At 42.2% G+C, this 18,109-nt stretch overlaps 1 long non-coding RNA gene across 1 annotated transcript; it reads right to left on the minus strand.

Moving 5' to 3' along the window:
- Window positions 1–3,952: 3,952 nt before the first annotated feature.
- Window positions 3,953–15,172, minus strand: LOC104912703. Its single transcript, XR_794824.3, has 3 exons — window positions 14,770–15,172; window positions 4,608–4,763; window positions 3,953–4,489 (listed from the first exon to the last, which is right to left on the minus strand). It is a non-coding gene; the product is annotated as an uncharacterized LOC104912703 (long non-coding RNA).
- Between the last annotated feature and the right edge of the window lie 2,937 nt (window positions 15,173–18,109).

Raw genomic sequence — 18,109 nt, forward strand, 5'->3', positions numbered from 1 at the left:
AATTTAAAATCAATAAAGTAAATAAATTTAGCTTGTCTGCCCAAATCGATTTCCTACTACTCTAAAGCAGCCTGGTAATACTGTACTTTCTTATCTCCAATCTCATCCTCCAGTGATAGTTTCGGGGTTGCAATTGTGCTATGTTATCATGTTCTTTGCAGCACAGCGTGCTCCTGAGTCACCCTCACCTTCCATATTTCAACCCCAGTGTTTGAACACTGCTTCCCTCAAACGGGAGCTTTGGGGCTCCCTCCCATGCAGAGGAGGCAGATGGAGAAGGGAACCATCACTGCCGACAAAAGGCTCCAACAGGAGCAGTGCAGTGCTCTGCAGGGTGTCCTCAGCAGAGAGGGAGGAGGAATTGCCCCTTTTTTCCCCACTTTTTACAAAGGTACCTTCCATCAGTTGTGCGTAAAGAGAGTCTCTTTTTAATTTTATTTTAATTTGTAGGATAATTGGTGATCAAAACCAAACGCGAAGCCCTCATCCAGCTGTTGCCTTGCTGCGTTCCTCAGCATAAGGGCAATTCAACGTGTTCCCTAAAAGAGGAGACACCCCCTGGGATGTTTTGTCATTCATTTTGCCCTCTGCCACAGCTCTTTTGGGGCAGCTCTTGTCCCCCACCTTGCGGTGGGGCAGTGGGAGCAGACTAGAACTGTGAAGAGGTGGCACCAACCTGCCTGCCCTTCATGTGTGCAGGATGTGGGAAGTGTGGATGAGTGCAAGGAAAGCTTTGAGAAGAGGTGTTTACTCTGTTTAATCTGTAAGTTTGGACCTAAATGAAAAGGTCAACCAAAAATATAATTGCGTGCTTTCAGTATCCAACTGTGAAAAAACAAATCCTTTGGCTGACTCCATCCTTCATGGTTTTTGGACCTATGGCGTGACTGGTAAAGGCTATGGCATTGACATGTTTAGCTCTCTGATTAAAAAAGGGTTATCTGTTGTCAGATGGAGGATGGTGGTTTTATTTTTAAAGAAACTCAGCGATTTAAATTTTGGTCTGTTCTGCATTGGAACAGCAAAGTTTTGCAAAACAGACTTGTGTGGCGATGACAGTGTCTGTGCTATGTCTGTGTGATTTTCTGTTCCAGCTTTGATTGGAAAGAACTGAGGGTCAAGGATTTTGGAGGCTCTCAGCTAAAAAACGTTGTCCAAGCTGATACACCTTCAGGAGATGGGGTAGTATTAAGGAAATAGCATGATGGAGGAAGGCAGCTTGTCTGAGATGTCGCAGCCAATCCCAGGTTTAACACCTTGCAGCCTCATTAGCCTCATTAGGAAGCACAGATAATGATGTAACTGTTAGAGTACCTTGGCAAGCTGCTGAGAAGTGTGTCTAGCAGACTAGATACAGCTGTACAATTCAAGGACGTAGAGAACAATAATACTTACAACAACAGTAATTTAAAACGGATGAAATTTTAAAATATTGGATTTATTTATTAAAAGAGGAAACACATTAATACAAATGCTTTGATTCTGGGCCTGGCAGAACAGTAACTATTTTTATAGCCAAGCAAACACTGTTGTTTCGAGGCAGTGCTCTGGTTTCATGTGAAGTGTAATGTTCCTTTTTTATTACTTGCAAAAGAAAAAAACTATCAAGCCCATCTGTCAGCCTTGCTGTTGAGTTTAAGATGGAGCACCCTTCTGGAAGCTGCAAGGAAGATGTCCATAAAATGTAAGGCAGAGTTTAAAGGACAAAAAAATATAAAAAGGGAGAACAGAATGCAGGAAAATAGAGGGTATGATGATGTAATAAAAATAATAAAGAAAGAAGGTAGAGTTCTTTCTGGTTTAAGTTAGGGTAAACTCAAACGAAACATGTAATGTTGTGTTGCACAACCAGTGCAACAGCAGAAGGTTTGCATGCATGAAAAGCCTGTGAATTTGAGCAAATAAATACAACGTATGTGATCGGTTTTATTTGTGTTCTGATTCATGTCTGGTGCATGCAGGTGATGAGCCTTGGGTTCGAGGACAAGCTCTGTCCTCATGCCACCAGTGGGCACAGAGCTGAGCAGTGCACAGGCCCTCCAGCTCTGCACCCAGCGTGCTGCAGCTGGCTCCTGGGCAGGATGGTACTCCAGCACAAATACAATCGAGCCTGCTGGGGAGAAAATAGGATGTGCTGAACTGGGTTTGTGTGTTAAGGATCAGATTTTCCCAGATACGGGGCTTCACAGCTCCCAAGGCTGTTCCTCAGTAGAAAACTGGGCCAAGCCATAGGGAATTGGGCTAATTAAGAAGCATTCAGCACAGCTTTGCAGTAACAGCAGCTGACTGGCACGTTGTCTGGAACAAGAGGCATATCGAGGCCGACAAGTCACGAAACTGAGCAAGGAAGAGCCTGCTTTATGAACTGCAGAGCTGCATCTGATTGCCTTGGCGAGGCTCTCCTGCAGCAGCACAGCCCAGTTTTCTGGGGAAGGCAAAGCCACTGCCTGGAGAGGAATGCCATTCTCCAAAAATCAACCTTCATTCTTTTATTCCCCCTTATTTTTCTGACAAAAAACAACATGTTTTTGAAAAAAAAAAAACCCTAATCCAGTGCCCACTTCATTCTGTTACTGACTGATTTGTTACTGGGGGCTTGAGCTGCACCCGCTCTGACGGGGTGGCTGAGGTTTCCTTCTGCACCCAAGGGTCACCATGCTCCACCTCTTTGTAAGAATAGCTCAGTGCAGGCACAGCAGAAATACTCAGGACCAGCCAGGAATATTTTTCAGTGTATGTAATCAGCAATGAGCTTGCAGACTTTATTTAAACCTTCAACTTTTCTACACTTTGGGTTGTCAAATATTTTAAACCTTTCCAGCAAGTCATCCTTTCCACTCCTTTTCTTGATAGAATGTAATTTTGAATTTCCTTTCACTGAGTGTAATTGTTTGGATTAGCTAAGTGTAATTGTACTGAGTGTGGATTTGCTTTTCTATAGCATTCAGACCCTGGCTGTAAACTCTTTCAGGTGGGATATCAATTTTTTACTGGATTGCTAGCAATTGATACATAAATAAGAGATATCCTCTTGTCCTTAGCTTTGCCATTTATTTATGAAAGTAAAGGCTTAAATTTAAGTAGAAAACTAAGTATAGGTGACAATATTCAAAATTGCAAGATCATCCCTGGGAAGCCCTGGTCGTGGTCAGTGTTACTCTGTTACTTTGTTTGGTATTTACATTTCTCATCAAAAACAATCAAAATCTGACCCTAAAATTTTTTTGTTTTTTTTGTTTCAAGTAATGAAACGTGTAAGTCCCTTTCCTTTGTGGGCAGGCAGGTGCAGTCTCATCCACCACCAGAAATATTTGCTAGTTCATCCTGAAGATCCTAGATGGGTGCTGATGCCCAGCACTCTGCTATTAGCTCAGAACCACTGACACAGCCTCTGCTACCCATTGCACAGCTCTGCAGGAGCACGATGCTGTGCCAGTCCCCTTTTACTGACTGTGACCATGTAATTATTGCAGTATTTCCTCAGAGAGCGGTGATATGACAACAAACTGGGTTTTCAATTTCATTGGCTACTGCTGTGTGGTCCTGTGCAGTTGGGGTTCGTGAATCATGATGTGCGAATAACTGACTAGATACAAAGAGATGGGTCTGGTGACAAGCCCCTAAGTTAATGGCTTTGATATATCAAGTGTTTAGATTGATCCAGCTGCTCTACTCCTGTAAGTACTGCTATACATTGAGTTTTGGATGAGATTCAGTTCATGTCAGTGCTCATCTATCTTAAGATGGGGAAAGATGATACTGGAGCCTTGGCTTACAGAGGTGCCTGGTTTCCTTGTTCCCATGCAAGGACACCCAGCTGTAAATTTCAAATGCTTCTTTTTTTTTTTTTTTTTTACCTTTGGGTTTTTTGTTTCTACTACTTGTAACTATTCAACGTAGGTTGCTAGTGAAACTATTACTTTTCCCCTATCTCTAGAAGAAAAAGAAAGTAGAAAGTAACTTATAGAAATGTTACTTAGCTTGGTTGGTTAAAGAATAACAAAATAAGGCAGATATGCACAAGAATGGTTCAAGCCAGCCTGGTGCCAGGACCTCAACACCTCAACCCAACACCTCCAACCCCAACACCTCCGACCCCAACACCTCCGACATTCTCATGGCCCCGGCGCATTCCCTGTGCTATCTCCGAAATCAGCCCCCTAGTTTATCTGCCCGAGCACACAGACAGATAACATCCCGTGACGTGGCCCTGACCTTTGTCAACCTTTGTTAAGGCTCCATCTGAAGTCCGGCCGAGTGTTTGTAAACAGGATGTAATTAAGGCTGGGAACTGACAGCGCCTGACGGGAGGACAATGCGGAGCTGGCAGGACCCGGGCTGTCAGATGTTCGCCTGCATTGTGCTGCCGGTGCCTTCGCGGTAATTGGTGTCCCCTGGCCGAAGGAAGTGCACTCAACTCGGATTAATCGGCCGCGGTGTGGAGGCCATCCCTGCGAGCGCGAGTGTTTCCTCCGATAAACCGCCGGCCCTCGGGAGAGAACCGCGAGAGTCAGGGCTGCGGTGACAGGTGCTGACCGAAAATGGGAGCAGGAAAAGGGGGGAAGGAAAAACAAACAACACAAAAATAAGATGTATTCGCAACTTACCTTATCGGCCAGACGAACGCGAGAGGCCAAGGGTTTATCGCTCGGCAAGGCCGGAGCGGGTTGGCGTGGCCGGAGCAGGAAGATGAGTGGGCAGGAGGTGCAGATAGCCCCGGTGTGCTGAGGGATGGGAGAGCTGCAGCTCAGCCCAGCGTGTGCCTGGATGGAGTTTGGAAAGCTTATTTATGCATATATACACACATATACACAAAGAAGTGCGTATGTAACTGTATCTCCATGTGCATTATATCAAGTGTGTGCGTATACAGATACATGTGTACACACACAAAAGAGCTGTAACTCATTGCACGTGTAACTCAGTGCACAACTAACTGAGAGCAGAGCTGGCTAAAAGCAAGGCTGAAGCCAGGTATTCTCTTTCATTTTTACATTGCCTCTCCAACAATTAGGAAAAAGTTGACTTTAAAATTGTTATATATATTTCATTATCTAAATCAAGCAAGTATGCTTCAAAGTATATATTTTATTTCTCATCCTTATGAACTGACAGCAATCTGTCCCATTAACCTCATGGTTAGGTAACTATTCATGGGTCTACATTGGTTTAAGACAAAGGTCTGTGTGCTCACTTATTTAAAGGCAGTTTTGGGCATAGGGTGTGTTCCTAAAAATGGTATGATATGTTTTTCTTGCATGTTTTAAATTAAATCAGCAGGATTGTACTGATCACACTAATAGGTTTATTCACATAGAGTTTGATGTAACGTGCTAGATTCCTCATTCACTGGTAATTCCAAAACTGCTGTTTTTATATGAAGAATAAACAGGTGCACATGAATGTACATCAGTGAATATATGAAAAGTCATATGGCAAATTCTGTCTTTATAGAGTAGATGATTTGGAAATGCAAATACATCATGGCAGCTTACGAAGGTAGCATCTTTCACAGCATCCAAGCCCAGATCAGCCATGGAACATTTCAAACCCTGCAATTTAAGACTGAAGAAGGTGGATCTCACTGCTAGTGAAGTCTTTTTTTCTCTGCTTCAAGAAACAGTGAGCAATGGGGGCTGGTTCCTGACACCCCCAGCCCAGAGCCTCCTTGCGTTGGTTGGGAGATGAGAAGGCAGCCATCTGTGGAGAGTGGCTGTACATCCAAATGATGGTGACTTCTTATGGAATGAGGAGAAAATAGGGCTCCAGCAATTGGTTACCACACTTTTGTGTCTCCACAAGAAGTAAGCTTTGAAACTAAAGAAAACTCTAGCCAAAAAATCCACCTGTTCCCAGGTGAGAGGGAGTGCACCTTTTGTTTTCTCCTGCTTTGATTTCTGGCAGCCTACAAAGAGGCTGTATATATATAGCTAGATAGATAATTATATATACATATATACATATTTATATGTGTTTATGCATAAGAAGAAAAATGAATGAATATATTTTTCCTCAGTATGTGAAGGAAAATAGAAGAATATTCTTTGGCAGCAGTGAAAGTTGTAGCTTACGCAGCAAAGAAATATGTCTCAAAGTTCAAACCAAAGCTGACTGATACTCCAAACCTGCTTACAGCTGGAGATAGCAGCATCTGTTTCCAGATGTTAATGGGAATAAGGTAGATGAGAATAAAGAGCCTGGAACCTGTTCAATAGAAACAACTTCTTCCTATGCTAGAGGTATGTAGACATCCCTATCTCAGTGCAAGCAAGACGGGTTGTGTAGCAGTGTGAGGTTGGCTGGGGTCAGTTTTATGTACACGTGCAACTTGTCTGCGTGGTGCTCAATGGGAAGCAGAGCCTTCACTCGGAAGAAGTAAATAAATACAAGAAAGCAAAGGTCTGAGTATCTGAGTACAGTGCCTTTGGGAGCTGGAGAGGCCAAAAGAGGAAAGTGAGCCACTAGCAGGTGTGAGCTCTTTGTGGCTGGAGGGAGATGGGACAAACCAGGGCAAAATGGTCCCACTTAGCTTACCTAACCTGCTTCTCTAAAGAACTGATTTCCGCGGCACATAGTGGGACATTCCTTAAAGACACCTGTCAGTAGATGAAAGAGTTAAAGACAGAAACCTTTGGAAGAATTAACTTTGATGTTTGAATACATTTTTGGCGTGTAAATACAGTTGCTGAAGGAACAGGAACAAAATACCCAAAGCAATGGATATAAGGGTTTTTTTCTTTAGGTAGGTAAATCATTTTCTTTTAAATGAAATTCTGTTTGACTGCATGAAATATGAACAGTAATTAAATGCACAGTCTGTGGGCCTTCCATACTTTAAAGCTCTTTCTTAAAAAAAAAAGTGCTCACCTCAGACAGGCCAATTACCCAAGAATGATGGAGTCAAGAGGAAAGTAGCTAAATTTCTTTACTTGAATGATCACAACCACAAGCCAGTGATTAGTCCCTGCAGCACCAGCGGGGATGTGGTGGGGACACTCACATTGGAAGACTTCAAATAGTCATTTCCTTGGTTAAAATAAAATCTGACTGCACTAAATAGACAGTTTTTAATCTCAATTGGACATCTGAAGATTTCTCAAGCTGTTGTTGGCTGCGGCAGAAACAAATTTTTCTGCTTTGTTGATTAAACCAGTGGTCTCCACCATTGCTTATCGGCCTGCGACGAGCTGTTCTTTTTAATTAAAAGTGAGCCACCACGAGAGAGCAATTAACAGCTAGTAATTACTGTGCTCTTCAGAACTGCAACATTTTGCCTTTCATTCCAATTATATAATGGACAAGTGGCTTTTTGATCTTCAAATTAGTGAGCTCTTGTACTATTTGTTTTGAGGCAGATTTGGAAGGTTAATGATGGCCTGTGGTGGCACTCTTTCCACTGACTGATGTAAGACAAGAAAAAAAGGGGAAGGAAACAGGAATAGTCTATCAAGAAATGCAAATGCTGCCTTCATGATAATGAACAGGAGACGCACAAGCAACTTAATATGCAGGTTATTTAATATGAATCAAATAAGCACTTGTTTTGGTTGGAACTCATGCTATGGAATTCTTTTTTCTTTTTTTTTTTTACTTAAAAAAAGTTTAATTAAGCATTTCAATATAGATTCTTTAGAGAGTGACACATAGCATTTAACCGTTTGATACTTAATTGTGTTTGCCTTTGATTGTGGCACCTATAGTTAAATGCTGTACAACATACAGAGGCATTGAACTGTCCCTCAGGACACACAATGCATTGACTTTGTCTAAAATCTTTTAAGTAATAAGTCTTAATATATTTAATGGCCACTATGCCCTTTGAGTACAAGGGCCCCTTACATCACAAACAGTTGTCTAATTTTAATTAATATTGATTTGCATCTCTTAAATAGAAACTGTAATTGTTGCAGTTGCTTATGGCTCTGTGATAATCCTGGAGGATATAGTGTTGAATATGTTTTGTATAGACGAATATGTGTTCTAAAGAAAAGATCAATAACACTGCTATTGGGGTGGATCTCTGCTCTGCTGTTTGGAGTAGCTGCAGCTGGCTAAGAGGTGCTGTTCTGATTTACACCAATTGTGGGCTTTGCATTTGACTTTTAAACTGTTTCCCTGGTATTCTTTTTGATATATGAGTTGCAGATGAAGTTTTGTCTCAGCTGCTCTGATTTTTTGGAAGAAGTCGGCAGCTGTAGTACTCTGATATCTCAAGAGCAGATTAAGGATTTGGCTCCGTGTTTTGCTGTGCATGTCTGGATTGTGCATATCTGCATAGCTGAACAAAGCCACGGGCCGCAAGTAACAGACAAATTGCAGATGTTCTGAGAAGTAGGTGTCTTCAGTGTGATGAATAATGCAGAAAAATAACTGCACTTAGCTGAAGCAAAAATATCTGTACTTAAACTTCTTTGCATTATTGATTTAGGTACTTCTTCATTACACACAGGTCTTAATTACCCAGATGACTGTAGGCACGCTCGGATGGAGGCAGACCTCTTCCTTTGGGCTGCTAAAGCTTTGCTCACTCAGTCATTGCCATAGGAGAGAAACGTAGGGCTGATTTCAGGGGAGGCAGAGTCAAATTTGTATTGCTCAGAAGACAAATAAAACAAAAACAAAAACAAGATAAAAACCGGGTTTCTAAAATTTGGGGGTAAAATTTTCAAGCGCCCTCTTAAATCCTGAGTTATTATTTTCCAAAAAGACTCCGTAACCAGGGAATGAGGCCCTTCACAGACAATGGCTTCTGCCCGAGCACTGCGAACTGAGCACTTGGATATCTGCACCAAGAGTCTCTTCACGTGCTGTGACCTGGGCAGAAGCTGCACTGAAAAAACTTTGGTCTGTGGAGTTCAAGACTGAAGTCATATGCAGGAGTTGGGAGGGAGGGCGATGGAGAGTAGGAAAATATAGAGGCTGAATAAGGATATGTTGAGCAGGAATTTGGACTATATGCATACACAGTATTTGAGAGAAAATACTTAAGATGCTTGAAAGCATAAGTCTCTTTTTAGGAAACTATTCTGCTGTATGGGGCAAATTCTGACAGGTTTGTTAAGGATCATGGACTGCTTTGGTTCACTGTCCAGCATATTCCTCCCCAGAGGTTCCAAATTTGAAGATAAATATGTGCTCTTTGTTCTGAGCAGTATGCAACCCATTACAGTAATACTTTCCACTGGCTGAACGTCACCAATGCAGTATTCATCTGCATTGAAGGAATGTGGAGAAAGTTGCATTTCCCGTTCTCTCTCCCTCAGATAATCAGTTGAAGTGATTTGTTGTAGCTCTCTTTTGCTTTCTTAAGGCACAACATGCTGGGGTTTCTTCTGGAAACAGGTGGGGAGTGCTCAGATGAAGACGATATCTCTGAGATGCTGAAACGAACTGAAATCATGCTGGGGAGAATGGATAGATGGGAGTAAAGGCTCAAATCCTTAAAATTTATGAAGGCTGTGTGGGTAACAGGATACAGAGCACAACACCCTTAGAGGTGGAATTACTGGAAATACGCACCAAAATCCCATCACTTGTAAATTTTCCTTTGATTTGAGCAAGTCAGCACTTAGTTCACTGCTTTTCCTGTGATTCCATCATGCCTGGAATGAGAGGAAGCATCCCCAAACCAGCACCTGCTCCCACCCAGAGTGTTATTTCTATTACCTCCTAATCCGAAGTAGCGGTTACTTTCTGTGTGCATACACAATTGTAAGCAGTAATTTTCCATGAGTAGTTGCTGCACCAGTTGCTGGTGGTTTTTTCTGCACCAGAAGATGCCCATATCCGTGCTATAACACTGCCTGTTACCTGACTTGTCAGCTGCAACGTGCTGCTGATCAGATCTAGTCATCCATCTAATAACTTCACAACAGGATTCCCAAAAATGTAGGTTGAAAGGGATTGGCAAAAACGTTAAGATCATTACTGTGGCTTGATCTTGGAAATCTCTAACATCCAATTCAACATACGGATGAACTTGCAGAGCTGGGCAGTGCCCATTTTGCCTCTCTTGCACTCACGTACCAATGGATCCTCAGCCTGACTTCAGAGTGCATCCTGACCCGTACCATTGGGAAGGGAGGACCTGGACCTGTACTCCAAGCAGCCCCCCTTGCTGCAAACCCTTGGTGTCTATCGATGTGCTGGAAGCTGAAAGCAAGCCGAGGCAGCCATTCTTCTCAGACAATCTGCTCTGTGCTTGATCTGCACACATGTGGTGACTCCTGTTAATGGGAGTTACACATGCTCGGTAAGAGGAGACTAAAGCTTTCCTATGGTTTTACTAGCAAAATACTGGAAATGGGATGACTGCAGCCAACAAGATTGTGAGAGCTCTTGTCAGAAATATGATTAGGAATTTGTTTCCATGTAGCTCATGCAGCAACAGACGTGAGCCTTGAGCCAGAGACAAATAGTAGTTAATATATAGAGAAGGCAAAGTGTTCTCTGAGAGGCTGGAATGAGAATTCCAGAGCAAGATGAAAATTGGCCTCCGAGGGAATAACATTTTCTTTCTCTTCATAACTGCGGATAAAAATTCCAAATAGATCATCAGTATGTATATTAAGGGGGGGATCACATTCCTGTGATATTGTTGGAAAATTCAGTAGCGATGTGCTTTTCATTTTTTTATTTTTTTCCTCGCAGCAATTTTTTTCTTGGATTTTTGCCAAATGGTGCAATAAAAAGCACCCATGAGATACAGGAAATTTAAGGTCTGTTGGTGTTCATTACATTACATGGAGTCATACAGAATTTAAGGTCCTATACATTAGTCTGCTTCTGAATCAACAGAGGCAAGCACATCCAAGGCAGAAGAAGCAAAACCTTGGATGCCTCTCTTGTAGCTGGAAATATGAGAATAAGTCATCTGAATGTGTGTTTATTTTGGAGTCTGAGAACAAACCAATAGTAGCACTGCTGCTTTATGTGAGGCCTGGAGCGAAAGAAAATATATATATTCACCCGAAAAAAAACAGAGAAGTGTGATCAAGTTAACTTTCATCTTCCCTGCCTTGTCCCATGTTGGTGTCACATCTCGTACTATGAGCACAGCAAGGCTCCACAAGGGGCTGAAAGGGAACTGAGGCAAAAATTACTGTAATGATAAAGAAGAAAATGTCCTTAAGAAAAGCTCTAATATCCTCCATATGCCCCGATGCACCTCGATTTTTCAACGATACATAAAAAGTTGACAAAATCTTCCAAAGTGTTTTGCCGTCCTATTTTCTGATTAGTTTTTCTTTTGTATCCGTTCTTCACAAACCTGTTGCATATTACCAAATCACTTTCTGAATGAGTGTTGCTTTAATATGCTTCAGGTTGTGGGCATTCTCCCCACAATCACGTTTCTCCATTCTTCTGTCCACTATGGTCGATGTACCAAAGGGTCTGAGAGCATCCTGGGCCATCCCAGGAAGCTGGGATGTAACTCCAGATGGAATCTTTTTTTGGCTGCAACTAATAGTTACTAAATCCCTGCTTAATACTTCTGCTTTGTGGGTATCTTTCCTCCAGTGAGCACCTTGTGCTAATCTCTCGTTCTTCCAGTTATGCATCCATACATAATTTAGGGAAACAGGCTTAAAGCTGTTAAACTCATGTTAAATGTGCAGAGTTGGCTTTTATAGACGCTTGTGTCCCAGAGCCAGAGCACGTTCTGAAGCCTTCCCAGTGCTGGTGGGAAGTGGTGATTACTTGTTTTGGGAGTTTATTGAGATCCTGTCTGCCCTTCCCTCCCCACCTTCCTGCAGAATGTAAATCTTCACTAGATGTAAATCCAAATTCTCTTGGATTCCAAGGAAATTTCTTGATTTACACCAGGAATGTGGTTGTCTCCAAATTATCTATCTGGTATAGGCGGAACAATATTAGAACTTCCATGCTTAGTGGTCTCATCCTTGTTTGTCTCAAGGGAGGCTGGAGCTGAGTCCAGCCCCTGCTCCCTGTCTCATCCCCAGGGCATATTCTGAGTGATTATGCCACAAACCCCAGCCAGGAAAAAATGTATTCTCCGTTCAATTGTAGGAGGGAAAAAAAAAAAAAAGACAGAAAAATTGAAGAGATCTAGAATTGTATTCTCACTTTTGATTCTTCCTATGGGATTTAAAACCTTGACAGCTCTTTCTGGCTTGTTTCATGTATTACATGGAAATGATGTCAGATGAAGGATGTGTTTGTGCCATGCTGTTGCAGTCTTGTTTTCTGTTGGGGTAGCAGAAGGCTCAGGGAGTAGATCTGTTTAGAAAACTGTGTGTTTGGTAGCTGTGGGAGCTACCTATGTTCGTGGCTATGGAGCTACTGTGTGTGTGCCATGCCAACGTGCAGCTGGAGGATAATGGGGGTCGTGCATTGAGCAGTAAAGGAGTTGGATTTTTGTGTAATGAACCCTGTTTGTTAAAAGTCAACATTTTAAACTAAAATGGTGGCATTTTAAGCAGTTTACTTTTGCAGTGAAGTACTTTTTCTTGTTCTCTGCAAAGTGGGAAAGAATGCCCCAGCTGCCCAGCCACTTTTCCAGTAAATTAGTAAATTCCCACTGTTGGAGAGCTAATCACTTTATTTTGCATTGTTTTAAGGAACACACTGCACATTCCTAGGAAGATACTCTTTTTCCAATAGAGGGAGTATTAGTGCCAGGCAATGCCCTTCTTTCTCACTCTCTTTGCATCGTAATCCTACTTCTTAGCAAATAAAATGCACACTAGTGGCTTGGTGCTATTTGTACTGAGTTTGCTGCCCACTGTGCCCTAACAGACATCTGTGAGAGCCAAGAGGAAACAAATAATCAATTTGTTTGTGACAGCAGAGCAAGGTGCAAGTTGGCCCCCTCAGCCTACCTGATAGCAAGGCTGGCTCCTCCTTTCTGGCTCACCTCACATTCTCTTGACTAATCTCTTGCATACAAAAGTCGTATTAGCATCCAGAAGTTTCTAAATGCAGAAGGTGCCAGGGGTGTGAGGATGCATGCATCACGTTCATACAACTTTGGGGAGACTTCTTCCTCCCGAGGGTACAGCTTTGTTCTCCCTTCTGTGGGCTGGCAGCTCAGGGTTCTTGTTTGAGTCAACGAGGCCAAATTCTGCTCCCAACTCAAATGATTCCCAAAATGGTGCTCAGTGCAAATGAAATCAGTGACCCAGTACAAACTTACTGAATCTCTAGCAGCTGCCTTGGCTGCGAGCTTACCTTGGGAGCTGCTGAACAACACCCAAGCTGTGGGAACAGCAACCCCTGATTTACTACCTGGAAGGGTCTGGCAGAAAAATTTGCAACCTCTGCAAAGGCTGAGGAGATGGGGAAGATCCTGGAGAAGCCCCTTAGAAGCTGTGGTACTGGGCAGCATGGGCTGTGCCTCAGCCAAAGCCGGGCTCAACAACAGCTGTAAATCCAGCACGAACCACGGAAGAGGAATTAACTTAAAATTATACTTTGAAGGTGAAATATTAGTAGTCGTAACAGTTTGTTTTTGTCAAATGGTCACGAGCTGCTGTGATTTTTAGAAAACTTTTCCTGGTAATTTAATTTCTGGGTATATTGTGTATACTGCAATATCTTTAATGGGGAGATGTAATAGTGTGTGCTGTGAGGATGTGGGTTCTCAACACTGAAGAACACATTAGGCATATAAAATGCAAAGGGGAGATTTATATCATTTCTGGTGACACAGAATGATAAAATCCCATAAGCAAAAATATGAAAAATTAATTTAGATAGAAAAGATGCATCCCTTTGTGCATTTCGTGCCTGCTGTTGTGAGATTTCTGCATGAATCGATATATTTTGGCTGTATTTAGTGCTGTAGGTACTTTGATTAATTTAGCTACATGTTACTGTCATGTTGGGCACATTCATCTTCTGTCTTGAAGCATGTACTCCTCAGCCTCTCTATCATTCCACCCCTTCAGGCCTTATTTTCATCACGTTTAAGGGAACTCTCCCCTGCCTGTCTTTATCTTGTTAGGCTTTCAGCAGCTTAAGTTGAATCTTCATTCTTTCACTCTTGCTGTCAAAGCTCCTTTACCAAGTTATCTTATTTTCCTATTCATAACATCTAACCCATTATATTTAATACTCAAGCACAATTGCATCTGAGCATTATGTAGGACTTGCCAGCACAAACACTTGTAAATGAAATCAGACCACCCCTGAAAGAAATGGTGGTGGCTTTGCATTGCCAGTGTATTTTAAATTGAAAAATGCCCAGGACTAAATCCAGTCCTGGAGTAAGTGGCTGCAGCTTAAGTGAAGTCAGCAGAGCTTCATCTGCTGGACTGAGATGGATCTGACCCTTCAGTACTGAAAGCTGGAAGGTTAATAACGATCACATAATCTGATATGAAACAGAAATTAATGTCAGGAATGTCCCAGTGGGTGTGTACAGTGCAGACGACAGAGCCCTTTACAAAGAGGAGTAAACAGTAATATTCATACTCCTCAGACTGGAAAACCGAGGCAGGGAGTATGGGGGACTTGCCAGACTTCAATGAGTGATCAGTGCTGAAGCCCAGCTTTCTGCAAGGCCCATCCTGTCCTCCTCTCATGGAAGCAGTGTGACCCCAGCCCGGCAGCGGGACGTTGGTCCCACCGAGCAGGGGCTTGGTTTGCCTCCAGGTCTTACCCCTGCTCCTTGAGCTACTGAGGTGTTGTTGGAGAGAAGCCTCTTCAGGAGTGAAAGAAAAAAGAAATAATTTTTAAAAAGAAATGGAAAAAAAAAATAAGAGGAAAAAAAAAGAAAAAACAGAATCTGATGTTGAGGTTACTCACATTTCAGCGATGCTGCATTGAGTGTTGCACCTTTGCAGAGGGGGACGTGGTGTTGAGGTGATCCTCATGCTTCTGCCTGCTGCAAGAGCTTGGTTGCTTGGTGAATGGTGATGTGGGAATTAGTTCCTTTAGGTAGCTCCGGATAAAACTCAGTGACCCAGGAAATGCTTTCCTCCATTCTGTTCATACAACTGCCTCTTTTTTTTTTCATCTGGCAAGCTGACCCTTTTATAACTACTTCATCCTTTCCCTCCCAAATGTGGAATTTCCTCCCAAAAAATCATTCTGGCTCAAGACCCAAGACTGGTCAGACTCGGCAGAAGCTAGAATTGGGTTTTGATACAGGACAGCATCTCATTTTTGGCAGAGTACTCTGGTCCTGGTGAACACCGTGCTGCTGGGGCTAGGGCTGCTCCCCCAGGCACAATCCTCACTGTCCCAGTTGCCTCCAAAGGAATAGAAGTATTTTCTCTGTGTGTTGTTCTATTTTTAGGGAGAGGGAAAGCTATTTTAGGCCACTCTAACATGTTTTTATGGCTCTTTCTAAGCCCTCTGTAGCTAGTTGGTCTCATGGTAATTAAGGCATTTGGCCTTACAAGTGGAAGGATTATGAAAACAGCTCTAGTGATTTCTAAAAGTGCTCCAAGGTATTCCCAATATAGGTTTTTTTTTGGTATGTGTCTCTGCCTTCTGACTTCCCTTTTTACAAATGAATGATACTATGTGAAAATGTGCAACCCGCCACTTTTGCTGGGGTGCTGTGACCCCACTCCCGAGGGTGAAAGACACAATAGCGTGTTTCCTGATCATTAATATGCACAACTCACTCTGCAGTGTATTATTTTCAATAACCGGAGCAATCTAAATATCTTTTTTTAGCTTTTACTTATCCCTAATGAGACAAAAGTCAGTGGAAGATTTGCATGCAAATCTTTCTTGGACAGAGGTAACAAAAGAGCTTGGGTTTGGGGCTCAGGGACAGTGTGCTGCCTGTGGGGTCATGGCATTGAATTCTAGCTATCATCTCCAAATTTTTCAAAGTGATGACTGATATTTCAGCGCTGCCCTTCCCACTGAAACCAGACCAGCAAAACCAAACACTTTCCCTTCAAAATGGATGTTTTCTGTAGCACGTAGGTGAGGTAGAAATGTTATACACCCTCTGGGCTTGGGATGGTGACAACCACAGTGTTACGAAATACTTTGCATTTAAAAAAATGTGTAAAGTTGATGGGATGAGGCAGTGAGAAGTGAAAAGTAACCCTTCCAGGGCTGGGAAAACAAATGCCTTCATGTGGTCCAACAGATGCTTGGGGCCCGTTGGCTAGAGGAGCCCCAGGCTGAACACTCTGTGTTAGTTTTAAGACAAAACTGGATGGTACAGCCAACAATACACCCTCTGGAGCTTGTTTCTGAATTCTCTGTGATAGAAACAAATAGAGATTTAATAATGTCAGATGAACGTGTAAATGGAACAGTCTCTTAAATCATCTCATTACAACTCCTACTGCAGTGAATGTAATCAGCCTAAAATCTGGCAGGTATGAAGAAAAAATACTCTTCTACAAAAATTACATTTATTCATATATTTCTACAACTATTTATATCATTGACTTGAGGCACAAATACAGGTTAGTGCCTTTGGGCCTGGGTGCCTGAAACATTAAAATTTATTATTATTATTTATTTTTATTAGCTTCATGTGGCAGAAGATTTATAATATTCTAGTTTTATTAAGTACTTGTGGTTTTTAAAACTGATCGTAATTGTTGCTGGGCAAATCTCATAAGGGGAGGAGGATTGGTTGGTTTAGTTTTGATTAAACTCTCAGAAGTTTGGGCATTTGTCCAAGCTATCTCAACTTTTTGCATTTCTAATATAGGTCTGCCAATCTTATGAAGATAGACTTTCCTTTTTCTCATTATCTTTTATTTTCTTCTTCACTTTCTTTTTTTTTTGGAAGTATTGCTGTCCTCATGGGTGCATCAAATACAAGGCACAGTATTCTGGTATATGTTTTGCTTCTGAGCAAACCTGGAAAAAGCAGTCAAAGTACAGAAAGTTTGCAACAAGTAATTAAAGAGAAACCATCTGTTTCTCTCGATTGTTAATATATAAAAGCCTGGTTCAAATTGTGGTTTATGATGAAGTTGCTAATAACTTTCTGTCGTAGCTATCGCTAAATCGTAATTGTGCGAACCCAATCCTGTGACAGCCTTGGCCATGGAATGGTAGGATTCTGATGCAGAAAAAATCAAGTACTGTATTTTTTTCTTTGATAAGATATACCAAAAGTTGGAACTAAGAACTTGAGGGTGGACAAAAGCACCTTATCTTATGGTGTTGCCAATGCTCCTGATTTTATTACAAATGTCACCTCATTTCAGCCTAGCAGGATTTGAGCATCTGTTGAATCAAGTATTGGCATGTACCTTTTGGCATCATCAGATCCTACGTGAGGACACATGTGTGCAAACAGGGCTGGAGTACACTCTCCTGAGCTCAATGTTGCTCAGAACCCATGGTTGAGACCATTTTTTGGTAGATGGAAGGGATCCCAGAGTCTACTGGGATTGCCCTTACTTCTGTTGGTGCAAACAGGCTGAGTTCTTGGGAGGGAAACTGCCAAAGGAATGAGATTTTCTTACAAGGGATAAATGGGTACTCAGTACCTGGGTACTCACTACCAAGCACAAAATAGCTTTTGGTATTCAGTTTGGGAGCTGTGCTTGGCCTGGAGGTTTTGTGCAAGATTTCTGTGAGCACTGAGCAGGCCTTTATTCCTTTCTTCAGTGAGAACAACTTTCTCCATTTCCTGTCAAGCACAGGCTGTTGCTGTTATAATTGTGCAATTCCACCTGGGTTAAAAATGAAAAGTGTTTCTAATTGGATCCAGGCTAATATCAGTCCAGCACAGTGGTTTTCCAGCGTGACCATGATATTCCACCCTCTGCCAAGCAAAAAAAGCATGCTTTTTGCCTTAAAGCCCCTATGATTTTCACTTGGAAAAAAAATGCCTTTTTTTCCTTAAGAAAACCAGAATGATATATGTAATAAAAATATTTTTTAGAGGGCTGTAGTTTGATAGTTTGTGAATGGTGCTATTTGCTGGACCAGTTTCTGGTCACCGGTGTGTTTTGTCGGCACCAGCAGCTCTGTGCAGGCATGGGTGAATCCAGCAGTGTGCTGGAGCCCAGTGCTGGGTCTCAGGTCACGAGAGCTCTTGATGCCATGACTGGTGCCTCACTGATACTCCAAAGTGGGTAAGATATGTTCTGACAGCTCATGAAACCAGTGCTGCTAGGTGGCAAGTATCTCCTGGACAGGGCTTGTGGTGCTC

Source organism: Meleagris gallopavo, chromosome 11, assembly GCF_000146605.3.
Source record: "Meleagris gallopavo isolate NT-WF06-2002-E0010 breed Aviagen turkey brand Nicholas breeding stock chromosome 11, Turkey_5.1, whole genome shotgun sequence".
NCBI classification, from domain to species: domain Eukaryota; kingdom Metazoa; phylum Chordata; class Aves; order Galliformes; family Phasianidae; genus Meleagris; species Meleagris gallopavo.